Here is a 16,235-nt window from a genome sequence, read left to right as displayed (position 1 = left end):
GACCTTAAAAGTGTGGTTCTGAACTCTATATCTTCCATTGACAATTTTGTCCTGTTTCTTTGTCTCCGCATTTTGTTATGCTTCCTTGGTGCACCCCCTAGTGGTCTTTGTTCGCAGTCTTATAGATAAATCTTGATTGCTGTAGCTAATTCCAGGGAGGGTTTGACCTCCAGGCCAAGTGGCTATGAGATTCAGCTGTGTCAGCGGTGAGAGAACTTCTGTCCTCTAGGGAGGTGCTAATCTAGCCTTTGCCTGAGGCTATCCGGCAAATGCCTCTGTGCAGGGCTTGGGCAGGGCGGGTCGAACAGGATCAACAGCGTGGGCCGGAGAGAGCAGTTATGGCGGCTCTCAGTCCTGTCCCAAGGGGCTCTGCCTCTCTGAGTCCCAGCACCCGCTGCAAAGCTCGGAGAGAAAGCTGCACTCGCTCTGACCAAAGCCAGACAGTCCCGCTTCTGCCGTTTGAGTCTGGGTCCCTAAAGACTCGCCTGTATCTGGAGCTCAGAGTCTGCGACTCCCTCCCGATTGAAAACAACAACCGCGCCCTCCGCCGCCAGCCCGCTCCGCGCACTCCGCACCTCAGAATTTGACTTCAGCACTGCGCCTCCTCTGAGTGTCCGTATGCGTTTCTCTTTCCTCCTAGTTGTAGGACTTCCACTCAGCCAGCGCCCCTGTGGTTCTGGGTGATGTCCCTCCGTTTTTTGGTTTCACTTTTGAAGTAGTTGTTCAAAGCAGCAAACTCCAGCGTTAACCTATGCCGCCATCTTGGTTCAATTTTCCTTTTTTTGGTAGTCTCATTTCACTCTTTGGGTAGACCTTTAAAGACCTGTGAGTGTATTGCTCAAGTTTAATTCCTTTAGGTGTGGTTGCTACATGCTTTTCCCTTCAATAACAGACAGCAATAATGGCCAGTACTATCTTATGCTAAGCACAGAGTTGAGAACTTCTTGTATACACAGTCTCATTTCTTTCTCTCAGCAACACAGTGCAGTTGGTGGTATTTTTCAGGCTGAGTATTTAGAAATGATTTGGAGAAGTCAAGTCACATGTGAAAGTTAGATTTAGATTGCAAAGATTTCTGCTTCCACTACGATGTCAGGATTTCATGGAATCTGAGATGGTGCTTTGCATCTATGACATCACAGTTACTTTCTAAATTACTTATATTTCTGTATTTCGCCTTATAATACCAGTAATAATTTAACAAATGCAGAAATAGTTTGTGCTTTGGAGCTCTATTTTATAGAAAGTATCTACACTAATAAAAGAGAAAAATGGTAATTGGCGTACGGCGATACCCTTTTCATCGGCTAATCAGGGCTATATGCAAATTAACTGCCAACTAAGATTGGCAGTTAACTGCCAACAAGATGGCGGTTAATTTGCATATGTAGGCACAATGCAGGGAGGTGAAAGGGAAAGCAGGAAGAAGCCCCCTGCCACTGACAGTGATCGGAAACCCAGCCATGATCAGAGAATCAGGTGCCTTTTTCGCCCTGGCCAGTGATAGCAGGAAGTAGGGGTGGAGCCAGCGATGGGAGCTGGGCACGGTCGAAGCTGGCAGTCCCAGGAGTTAGGGGCCCCTTGCCTGGGCCTAAAGCGGAGCCCACGATCGCGGGGCCGCTGCAGCTGTGGGTCCCCGCTGCCCGGGCCGACGCCTCAGTCAGAGGCATCCTGCAGGAGCAGGGGCGGAGCCCGCGTGATCGTGGCGCCCCCCCGCTGCCACTGCAGGTTCCTGCTGCTCGGGCCGGACGCCTAGGCCAGAGGCGTCAGGCCTGGGCAAGGGGCCGATCCTGCGATTGGAGGGTGATGGGGGTCAACGCCTGAGGGCTCCCAGTATGTGAGAGGGGGCAGGCTGGGCTGAGGGACACTCCCCCCCCCCCCACACCCAGTGCACGAATTTTGTGCACCGGGCCCCTAGTTTATAATAAAAGCAATATACTAATATTTGGTACAAAATTATTTTTTTTAACTTGAATATAGTGGGGTGATATTGGCTAGCAGAACCATACTTCAAGTGTACAACTCAACAAAAAAATTTTCACCCTACATCATGTACCCACCGTCCCAAGCAAAGTCTCTTTTCCTCCTCATTTTCCCCCACTTTGCCCACCTCCACCTACACCACCTCCCTTCCCCTCTGGCTGTCACCACACTGTTGTATGTGTCTTATATATCTATTTTTTGTTTAATTCCTTCACCTTCTTCAATCCAGTCCTCCAACCACCCTCCCTGTGATAGCTATTAGTCTGTTCTCTATTATCTGTGAGTCTGTTTTATTTTGTTTGTCAGTTTATTTTGTTCATTAGATTCTACATGTAAGTGAGATCATATGGTATTTGTCTTTCTCTGACTGGCTTATCTCACTTAGCATAATAATCTCCATCCATCAGGGGGTTCCCTTCTTGTTTTGTTGATGGCTTCTTTGGTTGTGCAGAAGCTTTTTAGTTTGATGTAGTTCCATTTGCTTTTCTGCTTTGTTTCCCTTGTCCATGGAAATATATCAGCAAAAATATTGCTGTGAGAAATGTCTGAAATTTTTCTTCTAGGATTTTTATGGTTTGGAATCTTACATGTAAGTCTTTAACCCATTTTGAGTTTATTCTTGTGTGTGGAATAAGAAGGTGGTCTAATTTCATTTTTTTGCATGTGCCTGTCCAATTTTCCCAACATTTATTGAAGAGACTGTCTTTACTCCATTGTATGCTCTTGGCCTCCTTTGTCAAATATTAATTGACCATAAAGATGTGGGTTTATTTCTGGGCTCTCTTCTATTCCATTGATCTATATGCCTGTTCTTGTGTCATTACCAGGCTGTTTTGATTACAGTGGCCTTGTAGTATAGTTTGATATCAGGTATTATGATCTCTCCAACTTTGTTCTTCTTTCCCAGGATGGCTGAGGGCATTAGGGGTCTTTTTTGGTTCCACATACATTTTTGGAATATCTGTTTTGATCTGTGAAATATGCTGTTGGTATTTTATAGGAATTGTTTTGAATCTGTAGATTGCTTTGGATAGTATAGGGATCTTTTTTGGTTCCATATAAATTTTTGTAATATTTGTTTTGATCCGTGAAATATGCTGTTGGTATTTCATAGGAATTGTTTTGAATCTGTAGATTGCTTTGGATAGTATAGACATTTTAATAATGTTAATTCTTTTAATCCATGAACAAAAACACACTGAAATATATGTTCTCATAATTTAAATTACAGGCATAATTGTTTTAAGGAGCCATGGGTGGTTATTTCTCAATAACGATTATTATAAATGGAATTTTAGCAAATACATGGTTTCACATATATTCTTTGTGTACTCCTGTGTCACATTTCACATGAATGATAAAATAAAATAGAGGTTTAAGTGGCATGGTCTGGAGTCCATGTGATGGTGAGTTTCAGCTTTATAATCCTTACTCAGTCTCCTTAATAAACAAAACTCCTTTTTAAACTTGAAATATGGGTCTGAATGGTTGAAGCAGACACCATATTGGGTGGGCTCTCAGCCTTACAGAATGAACTCTGTATTTTATTAAGAAGTAAGAAAATGTTTGATAAACCACAGTTCAGACATTATCATGCTGCCTCATTTCCGGTTTTTAATTTATGAGTATTCTTTAAAAGACATATTTTGGCTAGTACATATTTGGTAACTGACTGACAGAAGAGAATGAGTGCATTGGCTCACCTTCTTGTGTTGACTTGCTCACTAAGAATTAGTCTGGCACCACAGAGTGGGTTTACATCACAGGAAGCAATTGGGTGGTAGTGACTTTTAGTTAATATTGTTATATAGTATACTCAAATCAATAACCTAAAACAGTCTACTCTAAACAGTACATTTAAAAAATGGTCTCAGATGTATCTTTTTCTAGATTTGCTAATTTGTTTGGCAAGATCCAGAAACAACATTGTATTTTATTGCTACCTACTTGGGGCTGCTTTCTGAGATGACGCACCCCACCCTTTAGAGGAATTCATTCCTTTTTCTAAAATGTAGTATTTGTTATTTTTGTCCATGTGCTGGACTTAAATTTCCAGCTTTCAGAATTTAAATATTCATGTACATTCTGTCCTAGTGGCATTATATAAGGATCCTCCCCTCTTTTAATATGTGGACATTACATTCCTTGGCCTAGTATTTGTTTTGCATCTGTATTTCAGTGTAATCCTAACAAGTTCATTCAAGCAGTGGTTGAACTGAGGTTAAGTGGTATTATGGTTGTTTGGCAGGATATGGCCATAAACACTTCTCTTTAAACACAGAATCGCCTGGGGTGACTGTAATATTCAATTGCATAATCATAGGTTACACTTTACAAACACTAGAATGAGTACATGGGCCGAATACATCTTCAATGAGAAATGGCTCAATGGGATAAAGTCTACTTTAGGAATGATCTGTAGAGTTCCCTTGAAACTATTATAATTAATACTAGAGGCCTGGTACACAAAATTTATGCACGGGGCGGGGGATCCCTCAGCCTGGCCTGCACCCTTTCACAATCCGGGACTGCTGGCTCCTAACTACTCTGCCTGCCTGCCTCATTGCCCTTAACCACTCACCTGCCTGCCTGATTGCCCCTAACCGCTCTCCTGCCTGCCTGATTGCCCCTAACCGCTCTCCTGCCTGCCTGATCGCCCCTAACTGCTCGCCTGCCTGCCTGATTGCCCCTCACCGCCTCTGCCTCGGCCCCTGCCTGTGATGGCAGCTGTCTCAAACCCCGCTGCTGAGGCTTTATCTGGAAGGTCGTCTGGAAGGACGACTGGAACGACATCCGGAAGGTCGTTTGGCTGTCCGGTCTAAGTAGCATATTACCCTTTTATTATTATAGATTTTGCATTTAATAAGAATGTTTTGATTGGGTGGATCAATGAATAGTTTGTCAGGGTTTCCAGTAAGTCTCCCACCTAACATGTAAAGGAATAGGTTAAAATGTTACCAGTGTTTTGAATATGTATTATATAGATAAAAATTTTTTATCATATTTTTTTCTCTCTTATTTCTCCCTTCCTGATATTTTTGTGATTTCAAAGTTGTTTTGCAAAAGATACCCTCAGAAGTATTTCACTCTAGGCAGTGGTTCTCAACTCTCTGGCCCTTTAAATACAGTTCCTCATGTTCTGACCCCCAACTATAAAATTATTTTCGTTGCTACTTCATAACTGTAATTTTGCTACTGTTATGAATCTTAATGTAAATATCTGATATGCAGGATGGTCTTAGGCAACCCCTGTGAAAGGGTCATTTGACCGCCAAAGGAGTCGCGACCCACAGGTTGAGAAACGCTGCTCTAGAGACAAGATAGAGTGGGTTTAGAGTCACTGTATTTGAAATGAGCAGTAATGTGTCTGTGTAGAGCAGTGATGGCGAACCTTTTGAGCTCGGAGTGTCAGCATTTTGAAAAACCCTAACTTAACTCTGGTGCCGTGTCACATATAGAAATTTTTTGATATTTGCAACCATAGTAAAACAAAGATTTATATTTTTGCTATTTATTTTATATATTTAAATGCCATTTAACAAAGAAAAATCAACCAAAAAATGAGTTTGCATGTCACCTCTGACATGCATGTCATAGGTTTGCCATCACTGGTGTAGAGCAACTCTACTGTGGGTGTGAGGTAGTATTGGATAACACTCCATGTTACTGTGGGCAGCCCAAGAAATGAAATGAGATGCCTGTTACAGTGGGTAAAAAGGCCTTTTGGGCATATTATATATTTCTTTAGTCTGTTGTGAATATTTTTCAAAAAATTTTTTACTTCTTTAATTATCATTTGCAATATTTTTCAGAAAATTGGATATATTTGATACTGAATTCAGTGTTTTCATACTCTTAACTTTTACTAAAGTTTGTTAACCATTTATTCTTTAATTTACAAATAGGAGTTCTATTTTTCTTTTGGTAGCTGTCAACATATGTTTCTCATGTATTTTATTCAAACTGATTTTGTCTGTAATCTTGTTTTTAGAGAAATCAAATTGTTTGGAAATATTTCCTTGACACAGGCCCCACGGCTGAACACTATAGATTTTTGGGAAGTTTCTTAATTTTTGCTTCATGTATTTTGAGGTGTGTATACATTCATAATTATTATGTCTTCATGGTAAATTGTTCCTTTTATACTTATAATGTTCTTTTTTCTCTGGTAATACTCTTGGTCTTAAAAGTTGATTGGATGCTCTGTATGCGTGATGGGTTGGCATTTGTGGTGGTCTACTCTGAGTGATTAGCTTGGGCCCTGCCGTTTCATTGGGAGTTACTGATGCCAATTTTTATTGACCTTTTCTCTCAGGTTGGTCAGTTTCTCTAGAAAAAGTTTTCCAGTCTATAAATCTGAAGGTGGCTGGATGCCTACTGTTAACTGATGCCCCATGTTTTTCAGTATAGAGACTCTCTATTGTGTCAGGCTAAATCTCATTAGTTCCCCACAGGATAACCCCTAGTCTCACACTTCTAAGTTGCTCAGTTGTTGGGTTAGGGAATTAATTGCTCCTTTACACAGACTCTAAAACCAGTTCCTTTTGTTTCCAGTCTCACCCTTTACACAGACCTCAGTTCTGTAGCCTTTCTGGATTCTGCATCATGAGTAGACATTTTTTTAGCTGAATTTTCTTCCTGGTGACTTCCTCACCTCAAGCCCACAGTTAGGCTTCAGCTTCCTCCAGGTTGCTAAGTCAGTTTCCAGTTATGCATTGTTTCTATATCTTTCAGAAATTTGTAGAAATCTCTCATATGCTGCTGTTTCTTCTCCTGTTTTTTAACAATTTATCATTTTAGGAGGAAATGAAGGTAAGCGTATAGTCAATCATCTTCTATAGGGACTTTTTAGTTTATTTACATGAAGCCTTTTAATTAACATACATTATTGTTAAGCTGATCTTTAGGATGTAAAACACGAATTCAGTGTTATCTTTTGCTATATATGGAGAAAAGGAAATGTGTGTGTGTGTGTGTGTGGAGGGGGGGGTTCCACTGTGTTTTAATGATTTGAAAACTAACATACTTATTGCTATGGATTTCATTTATGTTAGGAAGTATTTTGATGTTTACTTTCTTTATGCTTGGTTTGGTAGACATTGAGCACTCAGTAATTTACACATTTTCCATTTTACAGTTTTCATAGTACTGTCATTTTTTTGTTGGAAGGGGCAAATAATTGCATAAATATTATAAATGATTAGTTATCTTTGTATTTTGAGAATGTGTTAATTGTTGCTATATTCTTTCAAATGCTTTATTTTTGAAAATAAACACATTAGGGCTATTATATAAAATAGAGATTTCCTTGACCCTGAGATACCTGGGTAAATCAGTTAAATACACTGCCATCTTCTTGACCTATAAATGGGAAATATAAAATTTATAGTATAGTTAAGGCTATCTTAAGATAGTTAAGGTTATCTTGTACGATAACAGACAGGAGAGTGTTTTAAAAATTGTAAAGGAGGACATCTGTGTAAGGTGGTGTGATGAGTAATTAATGTGTCCTTGGGCAGTCAGGAATTAAAGTATCCTATCTAATAATAGACAAACATGGTAATTAACCGTAACTTCACTACCCTTCCCATTGGCTAATCAGGGTGATATGCAAATTAACTGCCAACCAAGATGGCGGCCGGCAGCCAGGCAGCTGAAGCGAACAGGAGGCTTGCTTGCTCCAGTGATGGAGGAAGCCAACGTTCCCCGCCTGCTGCTGCTGGCCTCTGAGCTGCACTCTAAGAAACAATGTTGCAGTTATAGAAGCTAAACAAGCTCCAGATACCTGCTTTCAGCCAGCTTTGGCCTCAGAGCTTAGAGTGGCAGTGATGGCAACAATGTTTCAATTATAGAAGCTAAACAAACCCAGATACCTGCTTTCAGCCAACCGCAGCCTCAGAGCTGGAGCCAGGCCTCAGAGCTGGAGCTGGCTCTCAGCTCCAGTGACAGCCACAGAAGGTAAATAAATCCCAGAAAAAAAAAACACCCACAAAAAAACAACAACACCAAAAAAAAAACCCAGAAAAAAAGTAGAGGCTGGGAGTTTCAGTTGCCCGCCAGCCTGAAAACGGCCCTCAGCCCCTCACCCAGACTGGCCAGGCACACCAGTGGGGACCCCCACCCTGAAGGGGGTGTGACCAGCTGCAAACAGCCATCATCCCCCCATCCAGGCTGGCCAGGCACCCAAGCGGGACCCCCACCCTGATCTGGGACACCCTTCAGGGCAAAACAGCAGGCCCCCACCTGTGCACCAGGCCTCTATCCTATATAGTAAAAGGGTAATATGAAAACTGACCCTAACAGCAGAAGGACTGGGAATGACTGGTAACTATGACACACATTGACCACCAGGGGGCAGATGCTCAATGCAGAGCTGCCCTCTGGTGGTCAGGGCGCTCTCACATGGGAGGAGCTCTGCTCAGCCACAAGCCAGGCTGATGGCTGCCAGTACAGTGGTGGTAGTGGGAGCCTCTCCCGCCTTCTCATCAGCGCTAAAGATGTCTGACTGCAGTTTAGGCCTGCTCCCCGCTGGCAAGTGGACATCCCCCGAGGACTGCTGGGCTGCCAGAGGGATGTCTGATTGTCATCTTAGGCCCAATCCCCTGGGGAGCGGGCCTAAGCCAGCAGGTGGTCATCCCCTGAGGGGTCCCAGACTACAAGAGGGCACAGGCCAGGCTGAGGGACCCCCCCCCCCACCCCACCGAGTGCACAAATTTTTGTGCACTGGGCCTCTAGTTTGTATATATGCTCTTTGGTAATTGAATACTTCTTGCAAATAACTTTTAGTTGAATATTCTTCATGGTGTAGAACTTGTCCTGTGCTTTGCAAAATGATGTTCATTTCATGATACTTGTGAAGGCCAGGGTCAGTCCTAATGCTGTTATTTAAAGGATGCTCAAGAACTCATAGACCTCTAAGTTGTTCTGTGTTCAACCTAGAATTTTGGGATGCTTTCCAAAGACTCCTGTTAGGTTGCCAGTCTTATCACTGGAGAACTTATATCTTGAGATATTGTCTGCCTATGGAATGTCAGCCAATTTAGTTTGTCTGGGGAACAGGATATTAAGGAATAGGATAAAGGCCTGTTTTTTGGGAAGGAGGGTAGAACAAATCTAAAATCTAGAGCAGTGTCAGGGTGGTAGGCCTTGATAATGAGCCATAGCTATTAGCCTTGGGAAGCAAGGAAGTGATCTCAAGTGGAGTAGGGATAATATGGCTATGTTGTAGTACTTTTAGATCCAGCCCTGTCTCATCTCGTAATCATCATCATACTTCTGTGGTTGTCATATTTAAGCATAAAATCCATTGCACTTGAATTCCAAAGGTCTAGTAAGTACTAGCAGCTTAGCAACACTTACTGGTAATATGCTCCTCCTGTAAGCCTCTTTTTTTTTTTTTTTTTTTTTAAATATATTTTATTGATTTTTTACAGAGAGGAAGGGAGAGAGATAGAGAGTTAGAAACATCGATGAGAGAGAAACATCGATCAGCTGCCTCCTGCACATCTCCCACTGGAGATATGCCCGCAACCCAGGTACATGCCCTTGACCGGAATCAAACCTGGGACCTTTCAGTCCGCAGGCTGACGCTCTATCCACTGAGCCAAACCGGTTTCGGCCTGTAAGCCTCTTAAAGCTTGTTTCAGATGCGAGGAAAAATGGAAGTTTTCCCACTCTTAATTAGGAGAACTGGGAGAAAAAAAGAATATTAATAATTGGCTATTTCTGTTATAGCACAATTGGCATTTAGGTAAAGTATAAAGCATTAATTGATGTCATGTATTTAATGAGTGTACAATCTTCCCTTTCCCTGCCTCTTCTGCTCTTATTTAGTTTATTTTGGAAGCAGCTAGGTTATAGAGGAAATGATAAATTTATAGTGATTTTGTCAATTTGGGGATATAGTGATCAATACATTAGAAATATATTTTTTAAAAATAGAAAATAGATTCATCTAGTTACAACTTTTATATTTGTTGATACAAGGTATAAATAGCCTTGGTGCATGAAAAGTCATAGGGGTATTGGTTTTAGAAGCCATTTGAGTGCATTGCATTTGCTTATAATCTTTTTGGTTATGGGCCACAACAGTGGGATGTATATATATTTTAATATATTTTTTATTGATTTCAGGGAAGAAGGGAGAGGGATAGAGAGATAAAAACATCAATGATGAGAGAGAATCTACTGGGGATTGAGCCCACAACCTGCGCATGTGCCCTGTCCAGGAATTAACTGTGCCTTCCTGGTTCATAGATCGACACTGAGCCACACCGGCCAGGCTACAGTGGGATATTTTCATAGATTTCTGATATACTGTGTGTGTGCCAGTCAGGTTGATCATTCTTGGGACCCTCGTCTCTGTGAATGTATTTCTGGGATGGTAACCTCACCTTTCTTCTGTGTCCAATTCCTTCTTTTTGAATCCGTGATATCCAGTGTGATACTATGGAAAATAATTGCATATGTACATATTTTTTCTCCTTCACTCGTCTCTCGGCCTCCCTCTGGCAAGCACCAGTCTGTTCTCTGTATCTGTGAGCTTGTTAGCATACATGTATTTTAAGGATAGGGCAGTCCCATTTGAATTCTGTTTTATTTTCTCTTGTTTTGTTAATTTTATTTGTTTAAGGCTCTTTCTTAGAAAGTCTCTGATACTGCATAGTAGATGAAGACTGTCTTTGAACTGCTTTCATGAGCTTGAATGTCAAAATGTTTTTATTGTAAGAGGAAGCCAATTCTAGTTAACACTTTTCTGTGCTAATTAAAGCTTAGGATTTTAATCAAATGTTACTTAGCAATAATTATGTTACTGAGTTAGGTCAACGATGGAGGAGAGTGATGATGCTGGTCTTCTCGTTCCTTCACTAGGGACAGGGCACCAAAAGTAGAGGTCTGTGCAGTTTGGTATTGACACTGCTGTTGTGTAAGCCAAGCGTTCTGGGAGGTTCCTGGTTGGCCTTCCTTTGTCTGGGTGGTAGAAAGCAGTAAAATCCAGACAGAATAGGCTTTAGAATCTGGATAAGCAGGAAAAATGGCATTGCTATGGAAACTTTGTTCCACCTTTTGCAAATAAGTAACAGAAAAGTAACAATAACCTAAACAGATTTACATTAGAACTAGTTTGGAGAATTAAGAAAGATTTGTTTACCCAGCAGCAGTTTAAAGGTGACTCAGATTTGTCAGTAACTGAAGAATTTATTATTGACTTTTCTGTAGGATTCACTAACAAAGGAACTACAGAAAACTGAACTGAGCTTCTCTTTCAGTGTGGGTTTTTATTAGGAAGAATAAGTTGGTAGATGTCACAGCAATTTAAGAAGCTCTAGTCTGTTCTTGACTTAATTAAAGAGGAGAGTATTTTAATGTGTTCAACAGCAAACATTGAGTGCCCATTTGTGCCAGTTCTCTGGGGGAGGACAAGGATCAGTAAGATGTTGTCCCTGCTCTTAAAGATTGTTTTGTAGCATTCTAGGGGAAATCAGACATGGGCATAATGATAATAGAGCGACAAGTGCCCAAAGAAAGGCCAGGAGTTCAGCGGAGGGAGGAAGACTCACATTATTTCCTAGTGAGTGAGGGGAGCAGGCTCAGTAGGCTCCTGTATGAAGTGGTGTTTGAGCAGTGTCTTGCTAGGTGGGATTTGAGCATATGAATAGCTCTTCAGATTGAGGCATGGACAAGTGCTGGGAATAAGAACTTCAGATCTGCTATAGTGTCTAGCATGGGAAGTAAACGATGATGCCAGCATTTATTGAATGCCTAACTTGTTCTAATTATTATTTATTTTAATTCATTTAATCATAAAAATAACATAATAACTCTCTGAGGTAGATCATCCCCATTTTACAAATGAAGAAGTTGATGTACAGGTAGGTTAAGAAGCTTGCAAGGACTAGGAAACATCTTCCAAGAAGAACTTAGTAGAATCTGACCCCTGGCTGTTTCTAGAGAGCCCATCCTGATTTGCTGTTATACTTTTGGAAATGTAGCAGAGTGGATTGGAGTATATTTATGTAGAACCTCGAATGCCCACATAAGTATTCCTATATAAAAAAAGGCTAATATGCAAATAGACTGAACGATGCTCACTGACCATCAGGGGGCAGATGCTCAATGCAGGAGCTTCCCCCTGGTGGCCAATGTGCTCCCACAGGGGGAGCGCCGCTCAGCCAGAAGCTGGGCTCAAGGCTGGCAAGTGCATTGGCGGTGGTGGGAGCCTCTTCTGCCTCCACAGCAGTGTTAAGGATGTCTGTCGTACGGCTTAGGCTCGTGGGGAGTGGGCCTAAGCTGTCAGTCGGAAATCCCCTCAGTGCTCCTGGACTGTGAGAGGGAGCAGGCTGGGCTGAGGGACTCCCCGTCCCCCCCTCGAGTGCATGGATCTCATGCACCGGGCCTCTAGTTTAATATATTAGAAGATACTATTGTTTTCAGTGGTTCTATGTGATGGTTTAAAACAGATTCTCTCATTTCTTTTAATGTGCCCTGCTTTGCTGCTTTTGAAATGCCTCTCTCACTTTACCTAATTAATCTCTACAAAGTCTTAAATTCTTTGCCGATATGTTACTTTTTCTGTGAGGCGTTTTCTAATTGCCACGGAAGAAGGGATTTGGACTGTGTACCCTTTTTGTATCCCTGGGGTTACGTTCGTATTTGTGACTGAATGAAGGTCGGATAAATCTTCAACTGATTGAAAGGGAGGGTGATGAATTTTTAGACTTCTTATTGATGTTTCCTTATTGCTTTCCTTCTGAGTTATTTGTGTTTGAAATACTTTGAGAATAGGTAAAGTAAGATATCATATGATACTTTAGTTGACTGTGTTCCTATGAGAGTTGCTGGGGTCCAGCCCCAGCGGGTCCAGGAGTTCCCCAAAGGTGTGGACGGAGTCGGCGAAGAAGGAATGACACGGAGACAGCGTTCAGTTGATCAGCAGCCTAGCCAGGATCTCCAGCCAGGATCTCCAGCCAAGTTCTGGTCTGGATCTCCAGAGAGATTCTGCTTAGGATCTCCAGCCAGGTTCTGTACAGGTTCTCCAGCCAGGTTCAGTCACCAGGTTCCAGTCAGGCTCTCCTGCCAATCTCCGCAGTCAGGTTCAGTCCAGGATCCCCTGCCATGCTCTCTCGCCAGGCTCCGCCTCCAGGCTCCCAGGCCAGTCCCTCTCCAGGATCCTCCGGCATGCTCTCTCCAGCGAAGTTCTTCTGTCCCTAGAGAACATTCTGTGTAGGTTCTGTGCCTAGGCTCTGTCTCTCTTGGTCCTGTCTTCCAAGCCCTGTGTTCTAAGTTCTGTCTCTTTCTGTCTTGTTACATCTGTATTTATACCAGTTGATTCAATCCTATCAATCTCTATTACAAAGGTTAGGGCGTTTCTTATCTCCATTCCAGGGAGTAAAGATTATGTAGCTTAAGCATGATTGTTCATAGTTAAAGTGATTAATTACCCGCCTGGCACTTAGTTGAGGGGTTTTATTCCCTCCCTAACTTCAGGGGAAAATCCCTACCTGGGGATTCAACCTTTCTCGGAGAGGTGACCTTGGTTAAAACACAGCGCCAAGAAGGTGAGCAAACATATTAAGAACCGTATGCCATATATGCCAGGTCCCTTGAAACAGCAAGGATGGACCGGCTCCCGGCAGAGAGTGAAGAAGAGAGATTATTCTGGATTTTGGGTTACTGGGGGCGATTTGTGTGAGACTGGGCTTTGGGCTTGATGTTGAGGGAGATGTAACATTTATGTTGGCAGAAGGGACAGGGCACACCCAGCTGAGAGAGCAGCCTGAGCAGAAAGGACAGAGATGGGGTCAAATATGAAATAACATTATCTGCCTTGAATGTGAGTTTCTCGGCTTCCTGCTACACCCATTTTACAGGGTAGAGAATCTTTTGAAAGCCCTGGTTTTCTTTGATAGCCTGCCAGAAAGATGGATGGTCCAGCAAAATGTTTGCCTTATTGTGGTTTGAATTTAAGGTAAGTTCCTAACACGTGGAATATAAAGTTCAAGTGCTTAAGATGCCTTTTTGGTAGAAAAAGTGCTATTGAATAATAGGCCCATTTGGTCTAAACTAAACTTACCCTCCAGAAATTCCTTAAAATCTTACAAGTCACCTTCCATTTAACTGGCTGGTAGTCAGCCGATTGGAGCTTCCTCCAACTGTCTTCTTTAGACCAGCAGAGACCTTCAGACTGTAATGGACTCCTGCGGTTGGATTCAGCTTCTTGCTCTTTATGTAGAAGCTCTGCCTGTGATGTGGGAACTGAAGGTATTGAGGAGAGGCAGGGCTAATTGGACCTGTGGAGAGGAAAAACGAAGAAGTACTCTCATAATAAGGGAGGGTGTTGGAATGCAGAGGGAGGGTGCCTTTGTTAGGAATCATCTTCCAACAATTGGAAGCCTTTTTAAGTGTTTTTGAGCCATAACCCAAAGCACTAAAAATGATGCCTTGAAACTACCTGTGCCCTAAATTAAAAGCCTTCTTCCTTAGTAAGTCTGGATTAAAAGTCACATTCTCAGCACCCAGCATGGAAGGAGCAGTCTTCCCCAAGACGGTCAAGGTCATAGCTCACCGTCTTGCTGACTGATTATCCCGAGGCTCTGGACCCTACCTTTGGGAGAATGAAGGACTAATGGGAAGGTGTGTCCAGCTCTGTGTGTCCGGCCTTCATCCCAGAGTCCTCTCTGGACATGTTTGCTGTTTTTCAGTTTCCCTTTTCTGCTGAATATTTTAGGGCCATAGATGTTTACATGTAAGGAAACATGACTCCTAATATATCTCCAAGGTGTAGAGTAGCATTGTCAGACAGAAATATAATGTGAGCTTCCATATATTTAAAACTTCTAGTTGTCATGTTAAAAGAAAGTACAAAGAAAGACAGATAATTTTAATAATAGGTTTAACCCGCATATCCAAAATACTATCCTTTCAACATGTAACCCAATATAAAAAATTGAGAAATTTTACCTTCTTTTGTTCACACCATTCTTCAAAGCCCAGTGTATATTTATACTTTCAGTGAGCCTCCATTTGGACCACTGCCATGTTGAATGCTTGCTGGCCACATGTGACTACTGCCTCTGTTGGGCAGTGCAGGATTGGAACTCTATCTGGCATATGGTAGAAGCACAGTAAGTCTCTGTGAAATTAAGGAAGAAGAAAGAAAGGGAGAGAGGGAGGGAGGAAAGGAAGAAGGACGCAGCAAAGCTTTGAAGATAAGTAAACAGAGGAACACTCTTTTATTTTTTTCCAGTTGGAAACTGTCTTAGCAGTTTCTAACCAGAGCAGCAGCTGAATGATGCTTATTAAACTTTTCGTTTAAAATCAGTTGCAAATGTGTTATCTTGCCGATACATCCCTTTAGCAACATTGTTTAGATAGGTTAAATTTTACTGTCCTTAATTTGCAGGCTTAGCTAGGTTCAGTGAGTTGTGTGTTTTAACTTGGATTCAAGTTCTTTTGCATACTAGCTCAATACTTTCTCCTTCTATGAACCTTCTCATTGGTTTGTGTTAGGCATGCCCAGACTTCCCTATGAACACTAGTTGGTACTTAGATAAGGATATATATTAAAAGACAGACTGAATAAATATTGTTAATACAGAACTATTTAAAAATGTTATTAAAGGCCACATCTTAAAGTTTGTTTTTAATTAATAATCAAAGACATGAGTAGGTGCATAGCCAAGAAAGTTGTGTGCGTGTGCCTTACTCTAGGTGTTAGGATCATCTGAATTATAGAAGGCACATAAAAGTTTGGTACCCTGGCTGGGTGGCTCACTTGGTTGGAGTGTCCTCCTGTACATCATAAGGCTGCGGGTTCGACTTCTGGGTCAGGACACATACCTAGGTTGCTGGTTCCATCCCCGGTTGGGGAGTGTATGGGAGGGAGGCAACTGATTGATGTTTCTCACATCGATGTTTCTCTCTCTCTCTCTCTCTCTCTCTCTCTCTCTCTCTCTCTCTCTCTCTCAAATTAATGAGACATATCCTCGGGTGAGGATTAAACAATTTGGTGAGTAAAAAAGAGCATTTAGGACAAGTTATGTGTACATGTGTTCGAAACTGTCCCTCTGTGTAACCGTTTTACCTCTCCAGGCATTGTTTTCCAGTGGGATGTGTCATGATTTCCTGTTCTAGCACATGGGAAAATGTCTTGTCTCTTGCACAGTGGGAAAGGGACTAAACCAGCACAATAACCCTCCAGTGCTTAAGCTACTGGATTGTGTGGCTTGTTTTTCAAGCCATTAAAATGGTTG

General features: G+C 42.0%; 1 protein-coding gene across 32 annotated transcripts in view; it reads left to right on the top strand.

The window, feature by feature from the left end:
* The window catches only part of SIPA1L1 (signal induced proliferation associated 1 like 1), a 352,094-nt gene that overhangs the window by 42,805 nt on the left and 293,054 nt on the right, over positions 1–16,235 (top strand). For 2 of the 32 annotated variants that reach the window (XM_059691705.1, XM_059691708.1), the window contains one exon: positions 5,975–6,075. The exons of the other annotated variants lie outside the window; for them this stretch is intronic. The gene's annotated coding sequence lies outside the window, so the exon portion shown is untranslated. The remainder of the gene's footprint in view (positions 1–5,974; positions 6,076–16,235) is intronic. 32 annotated transcript variants of the gene reach the window in all.

Source organism: Myotis daubentonii, chromosome 1 (assembly GCF_963259705.1).
Source record: "Myotis daubentonii chromosome 1, mMyoDau2.1, whole genome shotgun sequence".
Classification (NCBI taxonomy): domain Eukaryota; kingdom Metazoa; phylum Chordata; class Mammalia; order Chiroptera; family Vespertilionidae; genus Myotis; species Myotis daubentonii.
This window is presented reverse-complemented; position numbering and strand designations above follow the sequence as displayed.